We start from the raw sequence: 27,806 nt of genomic DNA on the forward strand, positions 1-27,806 counted from the left end.
TACTCAAACACTTGTCTACATAAAGGAAAAACATCAGAGCACCCACAAGCACTCAAGGCCAGCATTCCACCCCACGGACCAGCCTTGATCCCCAGGGTAGACCAAGTGCACAGGCTGCAAAGTCGATGACTCTATTTTATTGTAAAATGAAATGTCTCTGGCTCTACTCCTCACTAAATGGGCTGCAAGTTATTAGGCCATGGTTAACCAGTAATCTTGCAAAATAGGAAAGCTGGTACATGAGACAGATTGCATAATAATCTCTGAGAGAAGATATCTTTTTAACCGGGGCCTCAAGGATAACAAATCAATGAACTCTCTAATGAAATGAATGGTATTAACCTACGTGCTGTCGTCTGAGAATGTTAGGAGTATATTAATTAGATCGGCGGTTCCCAAACTGTGGGTCCTGGAACAGCAGCATCAACATTGACTGAGAGTTTGTTGGAAATGCAAATTCTTGGCCCCTACCCAGTACCTACTGAGTCAGAATACATTATCCAGAAGTAGGGCCCAGAAATCTGTGTTTTAACAAGCCCTCCAAGTGATTCTGATATACCTTAGATCATTAATTTATCCACCCATACAAAGCCATTCTGTTGTAAAATAAAATCACCCTACTCTACTTTGTGCTTAAGCTCCTGGAAGGACAAAGCGTAGAGCTGAGGATTGCATCGTGGAGGGATGAAGAGTCACAGACGATAAAGAACCTGCCCTCGAGAAATGTATTGTCCACTATGGAAAATAAGACACATACACAAGCAACTCAAGTACTGGCAGACCGTGTTATTTCTTCTAACGGCTGGAGAGTGTCAAGACAAAGGAGATAACATGTTTCCGTTTGGGGTGAGGAGTAGGGGATGCCACGAAAGGAAGGCATCATGAAGACAATAATAATGGCCTTGAGATCAGGACAGGATTTTAACAACAAAAACCAGACAGCAACCGAAGCAAAGGCCCAGAGGTTGGAAAGTGTGAGGGCTATTCGGGGGCACGAGGTAACCAGGTCTGGCTGATACACGAGAAAGTTGAAGGTGATCTGAGTGAGACAAGGTTACTTCCAAGTGCAGACAGGTAAGAGCGAGGGGCTCTTCTTCTGTTTTTTCTTTTTGAGACAGTCTCCCTCTGTTGCCCAGACTAGAGTGCAATGGCACAATCTCAGCTCACTGTAACCTCTGCCTCCCAGGTTCAAGTGATTCTCCTGCCTCAGCCTCCCCAGTAGCTGGGATCACAGGCGCCCAACACCACCCTGGGCTAATTTTTGTATTTTTAGTACAGACAGGGTTTCGCCATGTTGGTCAGACTGGGGGCTCCTCTTTTTCAAGTAAAGGCCACCCAGCAGGCACCAGTGGCTTATATTTAATTGATGTCTGGGCTAGGCATGGCGACTCACACCTGTAATCCCAGCACTTCTGGGAGGCGGAGGTGGGCACATCACTTGAGCTCAGGAGTTCAAAACCAGCCTGGGCAACAGGGCAAAACCCCATCTCTACAAAAAACACAAAACAAAACAAAAAAATAGGTGTGGTGGTGCATGCCTGTAGTCCCAGCCACCCTAGGAGGCTGAAGAGGGAGGCGTATCTGATCTTGGAGGTCAAGGCCACAGTGAGCCAGGATCGTACCACTGCCCCATCTCAAAAAAAAAAAAAAAAAAAATCTACATCCAGTTTACTTTTCTTTTTTTTTTTTTTTTTTTTTTTTTTGAGACCGAGTCTCGCTGTGTCTCCCAGGCTGGAGTGCAGTGGCGTGATCTCGGCTCACTGCAAGCTCCGCCTCCCGGGTTCACACCATTCTCCGGCCTCAGCCTCCCAAGTAGCTGAGACTACAGGCGCCCGCCACCACGCCCGGCTAGTTTTTTGTATTTTTAGTAGAGACGGGGTTTCACCATGTTAGCCAGGATAGTCTCGATCTCCTGACCTCGTGATCCACCTGCCTCGGCCTCCCAAAGTGCTGGGATTACAGGCTTGAGCCACCGCGCCCGGCCCCAGTTTACTTTTCTATACTTTTGGCAGTGCATTTTCTAGAGGGAAGAACCGCAGCTGCTTCACGGATTAACAGTATAAGGTTTGTCCAGGAGGAAGAACGCACACACAAAATTTTAAAGTAGATACAAGAATCGGGAAGTCACAGTCGCCTCGGACCATTCTGCAAAGGGGCAACATGTTACCACGCCTCGACAGCCCCTGAGAACATCTCTGGTTTTAGCTTTAAAAAAATACTGTCATTCAAGTTGAGACTGGCATGACTTAGTCACCAAAAAAGTTAAATTAATACACCTCCAATGAGAGGAAAAAATACTTTTCATGATCAAGTGGGTATGGCTTTGCTTCTAGAAAATGGACATAAATAGTTTTTATTTCCTGATGTTGGTAGGTGAACAAGGGGGTACTGAAAATGTTTTTCATGTCACACCAAGGCTCAGATTGAAATGAAGCTGGATTCAGAATTGGCAGTCTCTGCTTACCCACGCCAGCTTTGCCACTCAACTTTCTGAGTCATTATGGACAAGGCACTAAACCCCCTCAACCTCCGTTTTTCATCTATCAAGAAAAAGAGGCACCGACCTACCCCACCTTCTTGGAAATTTCTTTTTTTTTTTTTTTTTTGAGACGGAGTCTCGCTCTGTCGCCCAAGCTGGAGTGCAGTGGCGCGATCCTGGCTCACTGCAGGCTCCGCCTCCTGGGTTTACGCCATTCTCCTGCCTCAGCCTCCCGAGTAGCTGGAACTACAGGCGCCCGCCACCGTGCCCGGCTCACTTTTTGTAATTTTAGTAGAGACGGGGTTTCACCATGGTCTTGATCTCCTGACCTTGTGATCCGCCCGCCTCGGCCTCCCAAAGTGCTGGGATTACAGGCGTGAGCCACCGCGCCCGGCTGGAAATTTCAATAAGAAAATAGAAATGAAGTTCTGGGAAAATTATAAAGTACCATACTATATAAAGGTATAGAATTATCCTCCTCATCGAGGCATTTGGCTACTAATTAACACTTGTTATCCTACCGGCCTTTGAAAATATAAAAGCAACATGTTTCGATGCCCTTGAGATTCTCCTTTTAAATATGTGCAGGTACAGCAGTTCTGAGGAACAAACTTGGCATCAACCAAACCATTCTCCCAAGAAGCATTTCAAGGTAAATCTTTTACTTGTAATTAAAAAAAAATTTTTTTTATTCCTCTAACCACGATAGAGCATCCAGTTATCTTTTAGCAGCTCCTGGTGAACACAACTCAGTCTTCGGCAACACCGACATATACAATGGCAATAATTTATCATCTCTGCAGTAGTTTAGTCCCAGATGGACCATTTACTAATTTATTTCCATATGTAACTGGCAGAGAGATTAATCAGGCTTCCAACTCGGAAACCTGAATTCAGCTTTATTCCCTTAACAGGCTAACTCTGGGCAGAAGAGGCACACATTTACACAGAAACCAAGAGTTCCTCTTAAAAAGCCTGTCAGCCTCAGATGCAAGCCTTATACACACACACACACGCATGCACACACACGCACGCACATCTTTCTTGAGACAGTTGCTCCTATGTCGGCTTGGAGGGCTGGTTCTTTCCTCAGATCCTCATGGACTCTACACAGGAGCTGTGTCTGATACAACTGCAGGCAGAAGTAAAACGTAACGCCAAATGCAGTAAAGTTGCAGCCACATTCCCCTCCCCGTCTGCAAGGTCGGAGGCTCAGATTTCTGAAAACGAAGAGATCTTTTTGCAACAGTGCTGCGCCCAGCTGGCCCGGCAATGCAGTGCCCAGGCGCTGGGAGGCATGTGCTTTCTTTTTTCCACTCTTTTTAAGGGTCTGAACTTGACTGAATTCAGCAGCTGCCGTGTCCTCAGCGATGGCTAATGAATTGTAAGCTTTGCTCCCAGTTTCCCTGAGCTCAACTCCCAGTCCACTTTTGTTTTTAATTCTATCCCAATGATATCAGTGTTTAACATAGAGTGGTGAAGGAATTGTTGTTGGATGACGGTGTTTACATATAGAAAGCGAGCCAGACATGGGCAGAAAGCACCAGCTGATCCCTGATGCCTTAAGTGGAACCCACGGCCATGCCAAGAAGGTCTCGCAGAGAGGAGTGTGTGGAGGTATTGTCGGCTAAGCTAAGTCCACACACCTGGGGCGTTAACCAACTCTCTCGCTTTGAAGAAGTCACTTGATGGTTCAGGTTTAAAATTCTCTCCTCTATGAATTTAGTTCCCTGAGGTTCCTTCTGGCTCTAAAATCTAATGATTCTATGAATATGAAAAAGATCAGCCATTCACCTGGTTTGTTCCATGTGTTTAGCCGATGACAAACAGCAGGAAGTTTGGAAGCATCTGAAAGTGGCTGAATGGGTCCAGATGCTTTTGGTGCTGTGACAGACATAGCCTTTGGAATCTCAGCAGCCAACAGATTCCCTTTGCACAAAGAACAGAAGCATTTGACGACTGGTCCACAATGTATATCTTTACAAGGTTTTAAGAATTCAATTAAATACAAGAGTTCCATTACAGTATTATTCTAAGTATGGCGAATCCTGCAAAAGTACGTATGTCATGGCCCTTGTCTTTAATACATTGACATATTAGTTAAGGAGATACACTGCTAATCTCTTTTTTTTTTTTTGAGACAGCGTTTTGCCCTTGTGGCCCAGGCTGGAGTGCAATGGCGCGATCTTGGCTCAGCGCAGCCTCTGCCTCCCGGGTTCAAGCGATTCTCCTGCCTCAGTCTTCTGGAGTAGCTGGGATTACAGGCATGCGCCACCATGCCCAGCTAATTTTGTATTTTGTTTGTTTGTTTGTTTTTGTTTTTGTTTTTGTTTTTGTAGAGACGGGGTCTCTCCATGTTGGTCAGGCTGGTCTCAAACTCTGACCTCAGGTGATCCACCCGCCTCGGCCTCCCAAAGTGCTGGGATTATAGGCGTGAGCCATTGTGCCCGGCCACTGCTAATCTTAATACAATGCAATATGTGCCATAATCATTGACAAAGAAATGGTTAAGTCAACATGGAGGATGGAGAACTCATTTTAGTGAAAGGGGGAGATCTGTAAGGTTTTGCAGAGGAAGCGGAATTTAAACTGGGCTTTGCAAAGCAAAGATGGGACTATAGACATCCGGACAGAGGTAACAGTGAAAGCAAAGGCCAATGTGCTTCCAAGTGTGGTCAGGGCACAATATTCAGGACCCAAGGACAGGGGCACAGGATGCCCAAGGAAAAGAAGACACAGTGAGACGAGAGGCTGGAAAGGAATTCAAAGTAGAAAGCCCTGGATGCCAACCTTTCATCCTGTGGTCTCTGGGAATCTTCAGAAGTTCCTGGACAATGGAGACTCCAGATGAGCTCTGCCTTGGGGGTTTCTTTGGACCATTTACCACCATTGATGACTGGGAATAAGATCCGTCCGTACCTTCATGTTTCTCTTAGTCATTCCACCTTGCCACTATTTGGGAATCCCTCAAATTTATTTTTTTTCTAAATCAATTTCCTGGCCCTTTGAATGGAAGCAATTGAGTTTCCTCTAAGTACTGCCAAGATTTCACATTCCGATGAAGAGTTCGGCCTAGCGCTTTACATTTAGGTTCGTGTGTTTTTCTATTCTTAAGAAAGACTTAAAATAGCATAGACGGGTGTTTTGTTTTCATTTGTTTCTACACTGGAAAATATTTCTGTATGATGAAGAAAATACACAAACGTCCTGACTTTTGGAAGGGCCTGCTCCAGCACTTCCCAAAAACAAAAGTTTAACTAGTCATCCAAGCCGTTCACTGAAAGTTTTTTGCTCTCCAGTGTCAGAGTCCCAGGTTATTGAGCCCAAGTTTTCCAAGGTCCTTCAAACACAATAACAGAACGTCATGTAAACTCTCTCCTACCAATGCTATTTGGTCCCCTCAGCCTGGGGGTGCTAAGCGCACATAGTATTATGCAGCTTTCACACGGAGAAGCCCCAGGATACATGGGGCACACACCAGGCAAGCCAGGGCATGGGGACGGGGGTCTGCCCTCCCATCTACCCCAAAGATGGGTCTTAAAACTCCACTGAAGTGGGGGGTACAAGTGGGCAGAGCAGCTCTTCCTCTGAGAATGGAGCTGCCTTCGGTATGAATCACCACTAAAAAGTTTCCCAAGGTTTGCACCTATACGCTCAGCACTTTAGGAGGCTGAGGCGAGAGGATGGCTTGAGCCCAGGAGTTTAAGACCAGCCTGGAAAATATAGTGAGATATTTTGGTCGGGCATGGTGGCGTGTGCCTGTAGTCCCGGCTACTTGGGAAACTGAGGCAGAAGGATTGCTAGAGTCCAGGAGGCAGAGGTTGCAGTGGGGCGAGATAGCACCGCTGCACTCTGGCCTGGGTGACAAAGTGAGACCCTGTCTCAACAAAATACAATAAAACCAAAAAACAACTCCCATAAAAGATACAAATTTCACTTCCCATCTCTGGATTGCTCAGACTACACATGGGCATATATGGAAAACTTCAACATTCATTTCATTTATCAAATTATTTAGAAAGGCACACTGTATCTACTCACTGGGGTGTGGTACATTCCAGGGTTCAAGTCCCTGGTTTATAATCCAAAACCCGTCCTAGCCCTCCACATGCATGGGTGCTCGGAAGCTCCGAGTCCCTCAGAGGTATTCTCTTAACATCTAATCAAATAATGACTATAAAGAATAATATGCAGTACATACTGTTGATAGTTCCCTGTGCACATACAAAAATAGTCTCATACAGCCCAAAGAGCTGTCTGCATCGCTTTTTCTAAAAGTCCACCTATGGTCGGAAAACTAACCTTCTTCAAATGAATAGATTAGCTTAAATTACCATGCCATTTTACATTCTCTTCACTGATACACGAATAATAAAACTATGAGGTAAATGTAGGCTTAAATCGAATAATGGGCATAAATAAAAAAATTTTTGACATTAAAAACTCAGTATAAATTGAACTACAAGATACTTGAAAGCTCCCACAATCATAACGTGCACATTGAAATCCATTAACCTAATACCTAGGCTGCTATTCAAAAGTAGGGGTCTAGCAGGCAAATAAATACTCATTTGAACACTCCTCCTAAATTACTGTACAATTTGGTTGCAAAGTCACACACTTACAAAATCTATCATCTTTACTTGGTTGCTCTGTAGCCAACACTGAAGTCATATCAGGTTACAATGTGGCAGCATGAGATCAACACAGATACCAGCAAATGGTACTAAAAAGTAGCAGCAAATGTCAAAGACAAACCAGGGTCAGCTTGGAGAGAATGAGATATTTACATAAGCTTTCGGAAAAGACAATGGAGCCCCGATTTCCCCTTAACTGCACACCTAATCAACCTCTCTGCTCCTCACCTGATCATGCTGATATAAAAGCAATTTCTACAGTGATACATTCAAAGACCTTAGTTGCCATAAACTCAGCAGCTGTTAAAAAGATTCTGTTGCACATTCGATTTGCTTTGAGACTCAGCTATTTCCAACCAAAGCTTTCATTTCTTATCCATCACTACCCCCCTGCAAAAAAAAAAAAAAAATAGCTTCATTAACAATATCCTTCTTTGACAAGTCATCTGCCAAGTCCATTTTCTTACCTTTGTAACTCACATTTTTTTCATTTGAGGATATTTACCCAAGCAAGGACAATTGTTTGACTGGAATCTTGCAACTTTCAACTTTGCCCAGATTTTGCCATCGTGCAGAAGGGGAATGCCGCAACCCCCGACACATCGTTCGGTTGAGCTAATACACATCTGAATCCAGGGCTATATTTTAAATTCTTTTACACTTACTTAATATAGTGCATGCCGCCTGTCCACTGATGCGATATCAGAAACCTGCAAGCTACTATTTCTGCAACTGTGTCACTGTAGATAGTCTGAAACATGTACGTAGCTGTTGCCATGGAAACAAACACAGCTAGGGTAGAGTGCCACGCTGTGTTAATTCCTTCACCCATGAACCCCAGGGGAATGCTAACATTCATCTTCTTTCTCCTTTAGTCTCACACTGCTTTAATATTTTTTTAGCATTATCAAATGATGTACTAAATACATATGGTACACCTGAAAATACGGATGGCTGAAACGAGCCGTGGTACCAACCTAGCCTGCCGGCTGTCTGCTTAAGGTGGTGCAGCTCTGTAATGGATCCTTTCCTGAACTTCTCCTGGGAGAAATAAAGAACTTTGTCTTTCTTTTAAAACGGTGTGGGAAGGACAGAAAAGGTGAGCATCTTGTCTCCCCTAAGAAGAACAGTTATCCTGGAATTATACCGGAATAAAGATGCTATCAGAAATGTGCCTTCTCAGTTCTCCGAAAGGCAGAGGGAGGCCTTGCAAACTTTCTGAAGTGGATCCAAGCTAAAAGTTATTCTCCCTTCCAAGTAGAGCTGCATTAGCAGGCTATAAACCCAATAGTTTTAATTAGGCAAAAGCATAAACCCTTAACAAGGGATTCATCTGTCCCCACTTGGTCTTGATTCCTAAACCCATGCAAGAAGGTATTAAAATGAGTGAGTAGGCAATGAGATGGAAATCTGCCATTATTCAGAAAGAAATGTGATTTTCCTGGAATTTGAACATTCTCTTTTTTGCTTCAAGTTCATATCTCTGCCCTTATCGATGCTTGGACCTGTGGAGAAAAGTCAAACTCTTTCCCTGCACCTAAAAGCCAAAAGGCATGCTTACTGGTGCACTGGGCCACCTTCTCATTATTCAACTGGTAAACCGCTTTAAATATTGGGGTTATACTCATCACAGTAGACAAAAGTAAGCTGTTCAAAATCTTAATTACATCATATCCCTTGGGCTGGTTAATAATATTCAATCTAGATGAAAATGGCCACGTTTTAGATTTGCATGCTGATGTGTTTCACTTGAATACAATTTTCGCACTAAACAATCAATTGTAAGCTTTAAAAGTGCAGCTCTGTGACCTCGAACTGGCATATTTTAAAGAAACCACTACTTTATTTGTGGAGATTATGGCAAAATTAGCCTACAAAAGATGAGCAAACTTTTTCTGTTATTTTCCTAAATTGAATCATGCTTGGCTATTTACTATGATAATAATAATGAACTCATTCCTAAAATAAAGCAGAACAGAAAATGGATATATATACACCTTACTGGTTAAAGAAATTCATCACTTTTTAAAAGCAATCTCAAAAATATGTTAGGGTCCAGTAGAAAGCCTAGTCTTCAAGTATTAGCAGGGCAGGTAAGGATTACCCTTTAATCATGACCAGTATTTCAGAGGCAGAACCACAGCAATGAGAATGAAAACTGCAGTCCCTTCCATTAACTTTGCACTTCTGCCTCTTATTTGCTTCAAGTTCAAATCTCTGCCATTATCAATGCCCTTGCATTCTTCTAATATCACAAAGCATTTTGACGTAGGTTATTTCATTTGACTATCAAGGGAGTTCCATGAATTATCTTGGCAGGTATCACCCATCTCATTTCACAGAAGATACAGTGAGGCTCCAAAAATCAGCAACTGGTCTGAGGCCACTGGGTAAATGTCAGAACCTCACCTGGGTCACCTGATCCAGTGCTCTCTGTAGGGACCGTGCTGCTCCTAAGCGTGCTCACAATGCAGTTGGCTGCCTGTAATCCCAGCACTTTGGGAGGCCGAGGCGAGTGGATCACGAGGTCAGGTTGGCCAATGTGGTGAAATCCCATCTCTACTAAAAATTCAAAAATTAGCTGGGTGTGGTGGTGGGCACCTGTAATCCCAGCTACTCAGGAGGCTGAGGCAGGAGAATCTCTTGAACCTGGGAGGCGGAGGTTGCAGTGAGCCGAGATGGCGCCATTACATTCCAGCCTGGGCAACAACAGTAAAACTCCATCTCAAAAAAAAAAACTACTTGACTAGAGTTAACAATACTTATAAAAGGATAGACACTAAGTATCAGATTAATTGGTTTGGGGATTAACTATGGCTGGTGGTGGAAGTTAGGCAAATCCTCCTCTTTGACCTCACCCACCCATTCTCTTCTCCCAAGGCTTTAGGCTGAGTGCAGCAAGCGCTCCCAGAGCACATCATCTCAGCCTGCTCACTACACCCCGCGCCACCTTCCTTCCCAGGCGTGCCAGCCCTCAGTCCTGACACCACTCCTCAGAGAGGGCCCTGCACTGGAAAGACACCTGGCGGGGTCCTTGGGCTTTGGAAGTGAAAGGGGGATTGGGAGCAGCAGTAATTATTATATTTAGCCTCCCTAAGGAAGTAAGCCATTCCAGATGCTGACTGTCATCTTCCCACACCCCGCAATGTTTTTATTGTGGTAAAATACAGATGACATAACATTTACCATCTTAACCACTTTTTTTTTTGTGGGGGGTGGGGGATGGAGTCTTGCTCTGTCACCCAGGCTGGAGTGCAGTGGCCCCATCTCGGCTCACTGCAAGCTCCGCCTCCCGGGTTCATGCCATTCTCCTGCCTCAGCCTCCCGAGTAGCTGGGACTACAGGCACCCGCCACCACGCCTGGCTAATTTTTTGTATTTTTAGTAGAGACGAGATTTCACCGTGTTAGCCAGGGTGGTCTCAATCTCCTGACCTCGTGATCTGCCCGCCTCGGCCTCCCAAAGTGCTGGGATTACAGGCGTGAGCCACTGCACCTGGACTTAACCACTTTTAAGTGTACAGTTCAGCAGTTTAAATATATTCATAATGACGTGCAACCATCACCACCATCCATCTCTAGAACTCTGTACCTAGCACACAGTCACACCCCATTCTCCACTACCCCAACCCTAGCCCTTGGTAGCCATCATTCTACTTTGTCTCTATGATTTTGAATCTTCTACCTCATAAAAGTGGAGCCATGGAATATTTGCCTTTTTGTGACTGGCTTAGCACAATGTCCTCCAGGTTCATCCATATTGTAGCATGTGTCAGAATTTTCTTTTTTTTTTTTTTTTTTTTTTGAGATGGAGTCTTGCTCTGTCTCTCAGGCTGCAGTGCAATGACACAATCTCAGCTCAATGCAACCTCCACCTCCCATGTTCAAGTGATTCTCCTGCCTCAGTCTCCCGAGTAGCTAGGATTACAGGCACCCACCACCGCACCTAGTTAATTTTTGTATTTTTTAGTAGAGATGGGGTTTCGCCATGTTGGCCAGGCTTGTCTAGAGCTCCTGACCTCAGGTGATTCACTTGCCGCAGCTCCCAAAGTGTTGGGATTACAGGCATGAGCCACCACACCCGGCCAATTTTCTTCCTTTTTCAGGCTAAGTAATATTTCACTGTACAGATATACCACATTTTATTCATCCATTCATCTGTCGATGGACACGGGTTGCTTCCATGTTATAACTATTGTGAATGATACTGCTATGAATATGGATGTGTAAATATCTCTTTGAGACCCTGCTTTCAGTTCTTTTGGGAATATACTAGAAGTGGACTTGCTAGATCATATGGTAATTTTATGTTAATTTTTGGGGGAACGGCGATACTATTTTCCACAGTAGTTATACCACTACATTCCTACAACAGTGTCCAAAGGTTCCATTTTCTCCACATCTTCACCACACTTGTGATTTCCTGTTTGCTTGTTTGGTTTTTTTTTGAAATGTTAGCCATTCTAATAGGTATGAGGCAGTATCTCACTGTAATTTTGATTTGCATTTCTCCCCAATGATTAGTGACATTGAGCATTTTTTTTAACACACCTACTGGCTATTTGTATACTTTCCTTGGATAAATATCTGCCCAAGTCCTTTGCCCATTTTTGAATTAGGTTGTTCTTGTTCATGTTGTCAAGTTTTAGGAGTTCTCTATATATTCTGGATATTTATCCCTTATCAAATATACGATTTGCAAATATCTTCTCCTATTCTGTCTGGCTGCTTCTTCTTTTTTTTTCTCTTTTTAAGACACCCAGGCTGGAGTGCAGTGGCACGATCTCGATCTCGGCTCACTGCAACCTCTGACTCCTGGGTTCAACCAATTCTCCAGCCTCAGCCTCCCGAGTAGCTGGGACTACAGGCGCGTGCTACTACGCCCAGCTAAATTTTTGTATTTTTAGTAAAGATGGGGTTTCACTGTGTTAGCCAGGATGGTCTTGATCACCTAACCTTGTGATCTGCCCGCCTCGGCCTCCCAAAGTGCTGGGATTACAGGCATGAGCCACTGCACCCAGCCCTCTGTCTGGCTGCTTGTTAGCCACACTTATATCCACTAGATAATTGAAAGTGAATTTCATCACAATTTGGGTTATTCCTGACCTCCTCCCGAATTATCCTGGATATTGAGAACTACCTGGATTTGGTCATGCTACCGTTTGGTGAAAGAGGACCTTCCTAGAAGTGAATGTTTTCAGAACGCGGAATTGTTTCTAGGTTGGTCTGGGGGTGTTCATGCAGCTGCAGAGGCATCCTATGGGCAGGGCTCTTGGTGGGTGGGCTGCACAGAGAGGGCGGGGGGAACTGGGTGCTTTATAAGGATGCTCCAACCCACGAGTCAATGTTTGGATCCTTTTCGATGAAAAGCTTTTCAAAACGGACTGTATACAAAAACAACGCATTGGGCAAAGTCTGCTCATGATTTTAGCCTGTTACAGATATTTTTCACAGCTTGCCTGGCTTTATGAACCCCTGTCCATGATGACAGAGAGGCGATCTCAGAAGCCACAGCAGTGTAGGAGTGGAGGAGGAAGAGGTCACCCGTCCAGGAAAAGGCCCCGCACTAGGGTGATTTCCTAATCCTTGTATTTACATTTTAATATTCTCTGGCCTCCTCCAACCCCACCCTGCCTGTCAGGGTATCAGCTGGTCTTCTCACTGTGCAAAGTGGCCTGGCTCCTACAGTTCCCTCCTGTTTTGATTCACATCTAATATGCCAGAGGCTGAGAAACCAAATAATAGAGTTGATTAGAATTTTGTCTGAAATAAGATGAATACAGGTCTGAGAAAGTGTCCCTGAGCACTGAAGTGCTGACTTTTGGAAGTCATTGACTCTAGGTCAATTAGCCTAAAGCCAGTTGCCTAATGAGCAATTTGCCTATAATTTAAAACGTTTTTGAGTGTTTTTACATGGGAATGTCTTTTGATTTTGATTTTTTTTTTTTTTTGCCATGTCTTTGGCATTGTAAGGTTTGTAAATCAAGCCTTCTAAGGGCATAGCCAGTTTGTTTTTAAACTTTAGTTTGTGCTTAATTTTAGTTTCTAAATTAATTTTGAGATATTGACAGGGAATGCAAAAGACACTCAAAATGGAAGTGAATTTCGGATGAACTAGTTATAAGGTAAATCGATAAGAACTGGTTTTAAAGAATCTTTTACATGTAATTTTCATTTTTTTGGTTGCAAAAACTATCAAGGGAACTTGACTCTAGTCCAGTCAGACTAGAGTGCGCAAACCGCTTCTCGCATGTTCCCTATGCTTCTTTTTCTTTCTTGTCCTATGATTGTACAGGACTCTCCCAGTTGGGGTTGCAGCCTCCATGGAAGGGGAGTCATTTTGTATTATGTGGCTTGGGTTTTTTGTTTGTTTGGTTTTTTTGAGGTGGAGTAGCTGGGATTACTGTATTCCAGGCTGGAGTACAGTGGTGTGATCTTGGCTCACTGCAACCTCCGCCTCCCGGGTTCAAGCAATTCTCCTGCCTCAGCCTCTTGAGTAGCTGGGATTTCAGGCGCCCACCACCGTGCCCAGTTTATTTTTTTGAATTTTTAGTAGAGATGGGGTTTCATCATGTTGGCCAGGCTGGTCTTGAACTCCTGACCTCAGGTGATCCACCCGCCTCGGCCTCCCAAAGTGCTGGGGTTACAGGCATGAGCCACCACACCCAGCCAGCTTGGGTTTTTTACACCATGAATTTCATTTACGGGCCCACTTCAGCAGAGCTCAGCTTGCCAACTCTCACCCACAGCAGTGCTCTCCTTCCCACTCCTTCCATGAGCAGCCATTGTGTGTTTGGAAGCCATCGGCACAGGTGGCGTAAGAGGCTCCTGTGATCTTTGCACTGGGGCAATGGATCAATTGCAGAAGTCTGAGGACCACTCACCTGAAAACTCAATTCTTAATGCAAGGAGAGACTGGGAGAAGCTTCACCCAAGCTCAATGGGCATCCGGCATGAATGAGACTGATGCACCAGCCTTATTCAATAGGAGAGGTCAGGGACCTTCACCACTCTGGTTTTCCTTTGAGAGGAAAACCAAAGAACAGACCAACCTTTAAGGCCAGAAGCCAAGCTGACCTGTGAGATCAGGACCATGCTGGGGTGTGCCCCTATCCAACGGTATCAGGGATAGAAAAAGGGACAGGGAAAAATTGGAGATGGTTCTTGTTACCCTCTGGGCAGAGCCCCTGAGCCACTTATCCACTCCACAGAAAGAAGGTATTGTAACCAGCCTGGTACCCTGACCTGGCCCTGCCAGCTGGTGAGAGGTAGCTTTTTCCTGGAGCGGCCATCCCGCAGTTTGTCGTGCAGGCGTGGGAGTCACGGGGAAGCCTCCCAGAGAAGGGAACATGACCAGGAAGGCCTCACTCTGAGGATGCTTCCACAGATGCTCAGGCGGGATTTGGGAAGGAAACTCTACGAATGGAAACATGCATTCCGCATCCATCCATCCATCAGTCAGTCAGAAGTTAAGTCATGAGCCATCGCTGGCAGAAGCTGTCCGCATAAAGCTCAGGGGTTCTACTATTCAAAGGAAGAACAGGGAATGGACACTGGTGGAAAGCTAGCAGGGTTTTTAAAACACTAAATATGGCGAGGCTGAGGCAGGAGAATCGCTTGAGCCTGGGAGGCAGAGGCTGCAGCGAGCCCAGAACTTGCCGTCGCGCTCCAGCCTGGACAACAAGAGTGAAACTCCATCTCAAACAAACAAACAAACAAAAACACTAAATACGGCCAGGTGCAGTGGCTCACGCCTGTAATCCCAGCACTTTTGGGAGGCCGAGGCAGGTGGATCACCTGAGGTCAGGAATTTGAGACCAGCCTGACCAACACGGCGAAACCCCGTCTCTCCTAAAAATTAAAAAAAAATTAGCCAGATGTGGTGGCATGAGCCTTCAGTCCCAGCTACTCGGGAGGCCTGAGCAGGAGAATCGCTTGAACCCGGGAGGTGGAGGTTGCAGTGAGCCTAGATCATGCACTCCAGCCTGGGTGACAAAGCAAGATTCCACCTCAAAAAGTAAAAATAAAAAATAAAAACACTAAATGTATGTGTCTAATGGATATATAGATACACAGTCAAGATTTACAAACATGCATGGGAATGACAGGCACCAAACTCAAGATGGAGTTTCCATGGGAGCCTGAAGGAGAGACAAGTTCCAGGATTAGGGAAGGACCACAGTCTTCAATTATGTCTTCAATGCTTTATTTTATTTTTTTGTATTTTTTTTTATTTTTTATTTTTTTTTGGAGACAGAGTCTTGCTCTGTCGCCCAGGCTGGAGTGCAGTGGCCAGATCTCAGCTCACTGCAAGCTCCGCCTCCCGGGTTCACGCCATGCTCCTGCCTCAGCCTCCCGAGTAGCTGGGACTACAGGCGCCCGCCACCTCGCCCGGCTAGTTTTTTGTATTTTTTAGTAGAGACAGGGTTTCACCGTGTTAGCCAGGATGGTCTCGATCTCCTGACCTTGTGATCCGCCTGTCTCGGCCTCCCAAAGTGCTGGGATTACAGGCTTGAGCCACCGCGCCCGGCCTTATTTTATTTTTAAAAATATATTTGGAGCAAATGTTGAGCTCTGCCAAAGTTGGGTAGCAGGTACATGGGCATTTTAGCTCTTTCCATGTTAGAAATAGATCATTTTTATAAAAAATTGACAACATTTGGCATTATCTCAACTACCCAACTGCAACAGACCTCATCATATATTTCACCAATTATAAACTTCACATTTTTTTGGCCGGGCGCAGTGGCTCACTCCTGTAATCCCAGCACTTTGGAGGCCGAGGCAGGTAGATTACGAAGTCAAGAGATCAAGACTATCCCGGCTAACACAGTGAAACTCCGTCTCTACTAAAAACACAAAAAATCAGCTGGGCATGGTGGCGGGCACCTGTAGTCCCAGCTACTTAGGAGGCTGAGGCAGGAGAATGGCGTGAACCCGGGAGGCGGAGCTTGCAGTGAGCCGAGATCGCGCCACTGCACTCCAGCCTGGGTGACAGAGCAAGACTCCATCTCAAAAAATAAATAAATAAATAAATAAATAAATAAATAAATAAACTGCACATTTTTCTACACAGGAATCCTCTGAAATGAGTGCATCTATTAGGCAGCATTTTTTCCTCTTAGTGGTGAATAAAATCATGATATAGTTTACAACTGATGGTGACTTAGATTTGAAGATGTACAGTGTATAAATTATATTTCATGGGGAGTATGGTGTATTTTAATAAGCGTTGGGGGGAAAGAAGGAGAAGGTGTCTCACAAGGGGTCATCCCTACAACTGTGAAGCTCTTAGAGCTTCAGGTGACCTTAGGGAAAGGGCTCCTGGGCCACCTGTTATGGGGCAGTTTGTGACTTCCAGGTCAATGTTCTTTCCACTCTATGCTGGTGTCTCTGACAGAGGTCATGCAAAACACAAACTTTCAGACTTATTTTCTCTGCAACTGAGGAAAACCAAGCAGCTAAAAGCCCTCTTTTATGAGTCCTGAAGTGCTCGAAAATCTCTTACCTGGTGAGAAACAAAAGCATTGAATGGCACCTACAAACTAAACTCAGCCCCAAGAGGGAAGAAAAAGGAATCAGATCATTTCTGAATCAAAATTTTGGACAGGCTGAGAGGACACAGCAGACACAGCCATTTGAGGACGACAAAGGCTCCTCCCCCCACCCAAAGCTCCCGGCCAGCAGAGGTGGCCCAAAGACTCCATGACCCATTTTTCTTTAATGTCTGATACGTGCTATTGCAAACTCTTCTGCAGAAAATTAGCTAAGAATACACTGGTAACATTGTTCCTTCTATATTATCAAGATGCAAATCAACCAAAATGAAGAAAAAAACAAAAAAAAACCCATACAGCTGGTTTATCTGAACACAGAAAAATAAATCACCATTTATTTTTAAAAAAACATTTATGAAAGTTTTCTTCGTTTCTCACATTCAGTTAGTATACAGTTGGCATTTTCAAAATTCAAACCTGGTGTGGATTTCAAATTCAATGAAGCACATTGGAAGACATCTGAGTGAAAAAATAAAAGTTCTAGCCATATGCTACTGGTGCATGAATTTGAATATTTGAAAGGTAATCTAGAAATGAGAATGCTTCCAATTCTCCTTACCAACACCGGTAATTCATAGCAACCACACGTTTTATAGATAGAGCCACTTCCCCATCTGAGAGACAACAGTAGGACCGAGTCAGGAGCCGGGCTTCTGGCACAGGCTGGCTCGGTTACAAGTGTGTGATTTTTCACTACATCCCTTGACAACTCCGCAGCTCCGTTTGGTCACTGGTGAAGGAGAAATCATGATTCTTGTCTCACCGGGCATATTAACACATAAGAGGGTTTCTAAAATATTCAAGATGGTTAGCAATTGGAGGAAAAGTCAGAGGCTCACACACAATGGCTGCTTCCAAAGACAGATGCAACGCCATGAAACAAGCTCTAATATCAAGCCCATAGGATTTGCCCCTTACTTCTATTTATCTACATAGTTACAAAGGAAATGACCAGAGCCTCACGGACAGCAGGGACCCTCCTCCTCACCTTGCTCTGACACTGGTTTGCAACCTGGACTAGGAAGGCAGGTGCCCCCATGCCCCAGCTGGGAGAGTTCCCTGACGGTACCCAGCTAGCTTTGCTCATCCTGTTCCTGGGCCGGGAACTGGGTCACTCAGTCAGAAAATATACAAACCAAGCAGTCATGTGCATTGCTAATCCACTCACGTGCACTCAGGGGACACCAACCCCCAGAAGACCAAAATCCATAGCATTATGCTAGCTCACTTTCCCAGGCACGTGTCAGGAATCCAACCCATGTGTTTGCAGGACGGCTGCATTGCCATGGGGTAAGTCCCAATATTGAATGTTTTGATTTCTATGTATTTGGAAATGGGAAGTGGATGGCAAGGCTTGTGAGAGAAGTGAGCAATCTTTTACCTCCTTGTTGGTGAGATGGGAGAACAAAACAATAGCCTTTCTTCTGGATCCATACTGGCAATAATTCCCAGTGGACTCATTCTTCAGTCTGCCCCAGTTTATGTAGAGTTGTGCTCTTCCCAGGCGCATCAGAGAAGGCCAGAGTAAGGCCCAGAACCGCAGCCCTGCAGGAGGAGTGTCCAGAACACCCATTCCAGGCACCTAGGTCCAGGCACCACTTCCCCACCAACCAAATCCAGATTTTAACCCTCATCAAAGCTACAAATCTAGGAGAATCCCTGAGGAATGGCTTCACAGTGGTTAGCAAAGACCCTCTTCTTGGTAGACTTTTTGTAAGATGACTCATCACAATCTTACTGCTATTACCAAAGGCAACTCCCTCTAACAGCAACCACGGCCCACAGGACCAGCTGTTACCACTTCCCCAACCCCAGTTAGTCCTGTCTGGAGACCTGACGCCCAGAGCTCTTGGATCCACTCCCCACTCACCCAGGAACTTCTAAACCAGACATGAGCTTGTCATGAGTACTTTCTTCCCCAACAGAACTTCATGCATCCCAGAGACGCAGAATGAGAATGATCTCCATCCTGGTCAGCGAAATACAACATACGGTGGGACAAAGGATTGAAAAACATGCATACTCCATGAATTAGTTCCCCACGTGGTTTCTGCCTGGCTGAGTAATGATGGTCAAATCTTACCTCTGCAGCTTAAACTAGATCAGAGATGCAGCATGACGGAGGGAGTTTTAGTTGTTGTTGTTGTCATTGTTGTTGCCGTATAGTTCTTTGCTTTGGTCTGTACGTTGCCTAACATTACACAGCTAATGAAACACTATCCCCGAACCCATCCGCTCTACACAGCATGGACAGCAGCTGATTAAGCAGTCAATCAGTTTAGCCTAGAAAGTCACCTAACAGCATAATGGCAGAGACCTGAAAACAGTAAGCATTGGGCTAATCTGGAATTCCAAGGTGGGAAGGTGAGATGCAGGCCATCGGAGCTATTGAGTTGCCCCACCAATGGAAAATGGCAGTGACAAATGGAGACTGCTTTCTATTAGAGTCCTTAGCAGGCCAGATAGCACTTGAGAAATCTGAGAATTTGGCCACAACTAGAAACCAGTGTTCAATAACCACTCCACCATTGAGCCAGGGCTTTGCTGAAAAGGTCTTTCCATTTGATTGCAAACCATACATCAACTTGCCTTAACTTTATTGTAAGGAGAAATCCAAAATATATTCTGAAAGAGATCAACCCTAATTTTATTTAGGTCATGCTGCTGACACACACAAACAATGAGAAGTGTGTGACTAATTCAGAAACAGCAAGGAAAGGTCAATGCCCAGTTTATTTCTTAACCCACAGTAACCCGTGAGTAATATGAAGAGGCATTTGCCATACCTGCTCATCAATGCTGCAGTCTAAATGAACAGAAGGAGGGAGACAATTTCACACTCATTTAAAAAAAAAAAAGGTACGCTAGTAAGTAGTGACATAAGCCTGGAAATCACACATTTAAGGACAGCTCTCAAAAGCATTTAGATAATGAAGCCTCAATAACTCGTGAAGTAGAAATGATTGTAACTGCTTTATCAATAAGCAGCCTGATATTCACGCACGGAAAGTGATTCACCCAAAGTCCCTCAGGAGTTAATAATAGTTAAGCCAAATAGTTAGACCTGCACACTCCGGGCTCGGTACCCAGGCCACAGGGCTGTGTGTTTTGTTTTGGGAGGGTGGGGTGACTATAGGATGCCCAATCCTAGCATAAACCAGTCAATACAATGCAATATCTGTGCTTGTCACGAAAACAGGCATTTCCATCTACCCTCGAAGGCAACCAGCCTTCCGCAGCTGGAACCACTGGGCCCGTAAGAGACCTGGCAATAAATGATGGGAATTTGGCCTATAGGTGAATCACCAGGCTTGTGGCTCAGCTCAAAGCATACACCTTGCTGAACGGAGGAGTGGCATTATGTGCACGTAGAGAAGGCAGCACCATTCCCTGTCACGATATAGACTTTGTACATTTGTAATACTCTATTATGAGGAAAGAACATCTCCGAGCACACTGAAGAAAGACAGCCTAGAAATTCCACAGACTCGGAGTATTAGCTCCCAGAGGCACCTTCCCAGTCTACACCACCCCAGAGAGAGTTTGATCTGATGGACGGGAAAGCGGTGTTGAAAGTGGCACTCGCTCAGAAAAGCAGAGGCGCTTGGGCAGAGCAGAGAATGTCAGCATCATTCTCATCTCCTTGCAGGTGAAACTACAAGAAAACTGAGGCCAGCAGGCAATGAAATGGACATGTTGGGAGCAGCCCCCAGGGCTTCTGATGCCCAAAGCCATAAATGACTCCAGACCATTGCTTCTCCAACGTAGGCCATGGATCACCTGCAGGCTCCGTGAGATGCAGGTTCTGATCCAGCAGGTGTGGGGTAGGGCTGAGACTCTGCATTTGTAACAAGCACTCAGGGGATGCCAGTGGGATGCTGCTGGCCCTGGGACCACGCACTGAGGAACAGGATCTGGAACAGCACCACTGTGCCCTTATGATTTTAGGCCTTTCCTGCCTTCCACATGACAGGCTTTGCACGTGGCAAGGCATAAAACAATCACTATGGATTGGCCCTATGGAGGGATGTCATATCACCTCCCTGGACACCCTCCCACCAGTTTTATGTCACCTGCTATCTACCCCAGCCCCTGCCCTACCCCCACTGATACTGCTCAGAGCTCATCTCCTACTTCCCTCCTTCTCACTCCATTCCACCCACCCTGACCTCCCTGATAGTCTTGGACTGGGGGTCCCCATCAGCACCTCCACACCGGCTGTGCATCGACCCACCACTTTCCCTCCCCTCCATCAGTGAGGGAACCTGCCCTGCCCTCTGGGTCAAAGTTACAAACCCACGCTTGTATCTCCTGAACCTTGTCCCCTGCTTCATCTTTATCCATAGCACTTACTGCTATTTGCAAATCACATACTTTTTTTTTTTTTTTAAGACAGAGTCTTGCTCTATTGCCCAGGCTGGAGTACAGTTGCATGATCTTGGCTCACTGCAACCTCCATCTCCTGGGTTCAAGCAATTCTTCTGACTCAGCCTCCTGAGTAGCTGGGATTACAGGTGCCCGCCACCACTCCTGGCTCATTTTTGTGTTTTTTTGTAGAAACGGGGTTTCACCATGTTGGTCAGGCTGGTCTCAAACTCCTGACTCAGGTGATCCACCCACCTCAGCCTCCCAAAATGCTGGGATTACAGGCATAAGTCACCGTGCCTGGCCTCTGTTTTTTATATTTTTATAATGAAATTGCACATGGAATATGTCATTCTTAAAATTCTGTGTACATGGAATATGTCTTTTTTTTTTTTTTTTTTTTTTTTGAGACAGTCTTGCTCTGTCGCCCAGGCCAAAGTGCAGTGGCACGATCTCAACTCACTGCAACCTCTGCCGTCCAGGTTCAAAAGATTCTCCTGCCTCAACCTCCCATGTAGCTGGGATTACAGGCACCTGCAACCATGCCCAGCTAATATTTTGTATTTTTAGTAGAGATGGTTTCACCATGTTGGCCAGGTTGGTCTTGAACTCCTGACCTCAGGTGCTCTGCCCTCCTCGGCCTCCCAAAGTGCTGAGATTACAGGCATGAGCCACTGCACCCGGCCTATATACATTATTTATTTTACTCATTGTCCATCTCCCCACTAGGATATGCCAGCCCCAAGAGGGCAAGGATCTGGTCTGTCTCGTTCACTGCTGTATCCCAGTACAGAGCACATAATAGACCCTGAAATATTTGCTGAATGAAGAAAAAGTTTAATTTTTAATGAAAACTGTAAAGTGCCAACCATCATCCTCAAGGACATCAATGAATTGTTCGCTTAATTTGATATAAATAGTTTTAATCTGAAGAAATGACTTCTTTGAGATTTCAAAATCCATTGTTGCAGATTGCAGATCGTTTTATCCTGTCACGCAAGTACGGACGTCATGGAGAAGGGCATTCCCCATGTTTCCCAGCTCTCATTCACCAGTCAGCGCAATGGGATTCCCCCATCCTCCCCACAGAACCCACACGGATGAGAAGCGGATGGAAATCAGCAGGCAGACCTCCTCCTGGGAGAGGCCTCTACACCATGGGGGAAGATTTGAGAAAAGCAGGAGGCAGGAAGGAGAATTCCTCCATGGTGCACATGAAGACCCTGAGGCTCAGGGAAGTTGAGCAGCTTGCTCGGGGTCTCACTGCCAGTGAGCAGTAGGGCTGGGACTGGAACCCACCCGTGCCTCCTAACTGCCAATATTCTGTGTACACCGCTTGTCTTAACAAGCAGAATCTGCGACTGGTTTGAGAACAGCTTCAGCTCCAAAACCCATAAGAGGGATTCTGAATAAATCTTATGACAGCCACAGAACCAGAGAAAGTCACATCTGCCAGGGAGCCAGCCCTGCATATGCACTGAGGGCAGCCACAGCTAAGCAGAGAGGGGTGTGTGTCCCTTGTAACCCCAGGACCCAAGCTGCCCTCTCACCTGACTGTGCATCTGCCCAGCACACACGAGACCAGTGTGGGGAGGAGGTGGGTAGCTCCACCTCGACTCTCAGAGGAACCACAAGCACAGTCACACTCAGAGCGACAGGACGTTATCAGAGTTCACAGACTGCAGGTTGAAAAGAGTACCCAGACTGGACACGGTGGCTCAAACCATAATCCCAGCACTTTGGGAGGCCGAGGCCAGCGGATCACTTGAGGTCAAGAGTTAAAGACCAGCCTGGCCAACATGGTGAAACCCCAGTCCTACTGAAAATATAAGAATTAGCCAAGCGTGGTGGTGTGCGCCTGTAAATCCCAGCTACTTGAGTGGCTGAGGCATGAGAATCACTTGAACCTGGGAGGCGGAGGGTGCAGTGAGCCGAGATTGCACCACTGCACTCCAGCCTGGATGACAGAGTGAGACTCCATCTCAAAAAAAAAAAGAAAAGAAAATAGTAACCAAATTCATCACCCCCTGCCTCTTCCCAAAGGCTTCTTCTCCTGTTCCATCACAAAAGTGCATGCCTGAACAATGCAAGCGTTCATGAGTGTTCAGAAGGTTCCCCAACTCATATTTCAATCATCCCAGGGGTAAAGGATCTCAAAAGACCTGCTTGGTTTATTTATTTATTTATTTTTGAGACAGCCTCTCTCTGTTGCTTAGGCTGCAGTGCAGTGGTATAATCATGGCTCACTGCAGCCTCAACCTCTGGGTTCAAGCAATCCTTCCACCTAAGCCCCTGAGTAGCTAGGACTACAGGCACGCACTACCACACTCAGCTAACTTCAAAAAGATTTCGTAGAGATAGGGTCTCACTGTGTTGCCGAGGCTGGTCTCACAGGCTCTAGCCACTGCATCTAGCTGACCTGCCTGGTTTATAACTCACATTCACCCCAAGACCAATTTGCCCTGAAGCCTTGAGGTTACCCCCTACAGGATGCACCTGAATTAACCTGTGCTCAGTGAGGTTTTCCAGTCCCGATATGAAGAGTATTGTATTAGTCCATTCTCACACTGCTAAGAGGACATACCTGAGACTGGGTAATTTATAAGGAAAAGAAGTTTAATTGACTCACAGTTCTGCAGGGCTGGGAAGGCCTCAGGAAACTTACAATCATGGTGGAAGGTGAAGCAAACACGGCCTTCTTCACATAATGGCAAGAACGAGAAGAATGAGTGCCCAGCAAAGGAGGAAGCCCCTTATAAAACCATCAGATCTCATGAGAACTCACTATCACGAGAACAGGATGGGGGAAACCGCCCCTGTGATTCACTTATCTCCACCTGGTCCCTCTCATGACGCGTGGGGATTATAGGAACTGCAATTCAAGATGAGATTTGGGTGGGGACATGGCCAAACCATAAGTATGGACCCTTAGAGGCAAAAAGGACAGGTCGCTGCTTTCTCAGAGGGCACACCCCTGTTCTCAGCTCTTTCCCTACAAGAAACAACTTTCCCTGTGACCCTCTAGAGCAGGACATGAAGCCATAGTGAGGGGCAGTGTGACCAGCAGCTTGGGAACTGGCGGGAAAGAAACTTTTTCTCTAGGTTCTATGGCTGAGACCTGTGAATTGAGCTGATGAAAGATTAACAGGAGAAAAAGCAAACAAATATTATTTGATGTTAACATTTTTACACAGCATGGGTAGGGAGAGGAGCTTTATAGAAAGACGTGAAAACCACAAGGAAGCGGTTAAATATACCATTTTAACAAAGAGAAGTAAATTGTAGAGATTGGACAAGACAACAGAAAAGAGGGTTTGGGCTAGGGGCAGAAAATTGTGGGAAAATGACTAGGAAATATATGAGGGAAACCCTGGAGATAAGAGTTATTCTAGTAAGGTTTGTTTGCACAGACTCATTTCAGATCTGCTCCCTATCTCCAAGGATAAAAATGTTCTCCTCTTCCTGGTACAGGGAGGTCATCTTTCTCATGGAGAATTTATGCCTTGCTTTTAGGTAAAAGGGGGCAGGGCAGACAGCCCTACCTGCAACTGCTGTTTCTCAACTGCCTTCAGCTCAAAATCATCAATATGTCGAGGAGACATATTTTGGGGTGGCATGTTCCGATCCCCATTGGAACTGTGAAGCAAGCACCGTCAGGTGGTGTGGGGGCAGACTTCACATGTCAAGAGTGATAAGAGTGAAATATAAGAAAGAAACTAGGCCGGGCGTGGTGGCTCATGCCTGTAATCCCAGCACTTTGGGAGGCTGAGGCGGGTGGATCATGAGGTCAGGAGTTCATGACCAGCCTGGCCAAGATGGTGAAACCTTCTCTCTACTAAAAATACAAAAATTAGCCGGGCATGGTGGCAGGTGCCTGTAATCCCAGCTACTTGGGAGGGTGAGGCAGGAGAATCGCTTGAACTCGAGAGTCGGAAGGTGCAGTGAGCCAAAATTGTACCACGGCACTCCAGCACTCCAGGCTGGGTGACAGAGTGAGACTCCATCTCAGAAAAAAAAGAAAGAAAAAAAAAGAAAGAAAGAAACTAGGCAGTCACAGCTTCCCCAAACTACTTCCCAAATGTGATTTCCACAGTCCCATCCTGTTTCTTTATTTTCTTCCCTCTTTCTTTCTTTCTTTCTTTTTTTTTTTTTTCCACAACAGGGTCTTGCTTTGCCACCCAGGCTGGAGTGCAGTGGCCCAATCATAGCTCTCAGCCTCCTGAGTAGCTGGGACTACAGGTGTGCACCGCCATGCCTAGCCATTTTGTTGTTGTTGTTTTGTTTTGTTTTTAGTAGAGACAAAGTCTCGCTATGTTGCCCAGGCTGGTCTCGAACTCCTGAGCTCAAGCCATCCTCCTGCCTCAACTTCCCATAGTGCTGGGATTACAGACATGAGCCGCTGCACCCAGCCCATTTTGTTTCCAATACTACCATTTTTTGAGTTTGTTTTTAATCTCAAAACCCTGTCCACTGTTACACCAACTGTAAGTCTCTCTCTTTCTCTTTCCTTTTCTTTCTCTCTTACACACACACACACACACACACACACACACGCCCTCCCCTACACCTAGAGAAAAGCTGACAGCATTTTCAGATGAAGTAGAAAGGAAGAGACATGGCTCTGTCTTTGTTTCTTCCAGGATGCAAGCGGCTAATGTGGAAGAGCTGCCAAAGAACCAGGTGATGACGCTCATCTTGAAAGACAAGATAATAAGGGGACAAGCCAGACCAAAGGAGATACGAGAAAAAGAAGAAAGTGGTGAGGGAGAAGGAGGGTGGAGGGTAGGGAGAAGCTGTCCTAAGGAGTGAGGAACCAAGCCTCCACTCCTGCTGCACAGGGCCAGAACAATGGAGCAACCTTACGCCCCAGTCGTGCTTCTTGGCGGCAGGTCTCAAAGGGAACTGGCTATTGTAAATGCATTTGCCCTTGGCCTCAGCATCAATCAGACTTGAGACCTTAGCATCTGTGATGGTAAACTGATGGCCATCCACACCTCCTTCCCGGGGTGAAACTCTGTGTAAATAACAACCCAAGACAACAGCAAAGTTACTTCAATTAAGTGCAATTAAATTGCCCAGGAAAGTTCGTTATCACGGACTCTTAGAGCTAGAGCCTTAGACCTTAGACACAGACATCACTTACTGTAACCAGACTTTACTGACGTAGAAACTGAGGCCCAAGGAGGTTGGTCAAGGTCATGCACGTTATTAGGCGCAGAGCTTGCCCCGACTGTCAGGACGGCACTTTTCCCACTACTCACACTGCCTAGCACAACTACATTTAATTTTAGTTCATCACACATTCAGCCTGTGCTTTCGAGGAATTTTATAGTCCTCACTCCATCTGTGCATCTTGCCATCCTACTAGCTTCCCTTCCCTCAGTGCCTCCCATGTATCTATCTCTTGCACTGTCCTGAAAAGAGGAGGAGAGGTCCAGGAGTATAAATTGATCGCCATCTGTGTGTCATTCGACAGCATCGAGATGGCGAAAACAACCACAGCTGAGAATGCTCCATTTCCTTTTTTTTTTTTTTTTTTTTTTGAGACGGAGTCTCGCTGTCTCCCAGGCTGGAGTGCAGCAGCCATCTCGGCTCATGGCAACCTCCACATCCTGAGTTCAAGCAATTCTCCTGCCTCAGCCTCCAGAGTAGCTGGGATTGCAAGCGCCCGCCACCACGTCTGGCTACTTTTTTTTTTTTTGTATTTTTAGTAGAGATGGGGTTTCACCATGTTAGCCAGGCTGGTTTCAAACTCCTGACCTCAAGTGACCTGCCCACCTCGGCCTCCCAAGGTGCTAGGATTACAGGCATGAGCCACTGCGCCTGGCCAAGAATGCTCCATTTTCTTCTAAAGGGCCAGTTCTGGATCCACAGTCCACTTTGGGCAAGGGGAGGAAAAAGACTGACAGCCACTAAGATAAGGCCACCGTTGTCAACTTACAGCACACACTGTCGTTTAGAAAGGTATTAGGTTTTACTTTTCAGAAGTGATTGCAATACAGTTAAGACCGTTTAGGTAGAAACCAACCAGTCAGAATGTATTCAAATGCGGCCGGGCACAGTGGCTCATGCCTGTAATCCCAGCACTTTAGGAGGCTGAGGCGGGTGCATCACCTGAGGTCAGGAGTTCAAGACCAGCCTGGCCAACCATGGCCAACATGGTAAAACCTCATCTCTACTAAAAATACAAGAATTAGCCAGGTGTGATAGCAGGCACCTGTAATCCCAGCTACTCAGGAGGCTGAGGCAGGAGAATCACTTGAATCCAGGAGGTGGAGGTTGCAGTGAGCTGAGACCATGCCACTGCACTCCAGCCTGGATGACAGAGGGAGACTGTGTCTTAAAAAGAAAAAAACAAGCATGTATTCAAATGTGCACAGTCATTAAAATAACACGTGTGTGGAAAAGTTAAAGGCACAGTTTTCGGATTGCCACATGATGAAAGCGAAGGGTGCTGAGCTGCAGCATGAACCCCATTCCTGCAGCCCTTGGTACCGGAGGAGCATTTAAAGGACCATCATTGTGACGGTGTGGTTGCCTCTGGAACCCAGGAGCAGATGTGCTCCTCATCTCTGTCAGGGCTTCGGTCAAAAGCTACACACCACTTGAAATGGCTGTAGAGTTTTCAAAATGCCACTAGGTGTGGAGGGAAAAAAGCAATTAAACATTCAAATGGTTAAAGAATACTAGCTTGTTTCATCCACAAGTTGTGCATCTTGGGGAGGCAGCGTACACAGCATCATTGTTTGTGAGGCACCAACCAACAGTAG

General features: G+C 45.7%; 1 protein-coding gene across 24 annotated transcripts in view; it reads right to left on the reverse strand.

The window, feature by feature from the left end:
• FOXN3 (forkhead box N3) overlaps positions 1–27,806 on the reverse strand; it is a 468,244-nt gene that overhangs the window by 334,049 nt on the left and 106,389 nt on the right. The window lies entirely within an intron of this gene.

The sequence above is a fragment of the Macaca mulatta genome, chromosome 7 (assembly GCF_049350105.2).
Source record: "Macaca mulatta isolate MMU2019108-1 chromosome 7, T2T-MMU8v2.0, whole genome shotgun sequence".
Lineage (NCBI taxonomy): Eukaryota > Metazoa > Chordata > Mammalia > Primates > Cercopithecidae > Macaca > Macaca mulatta.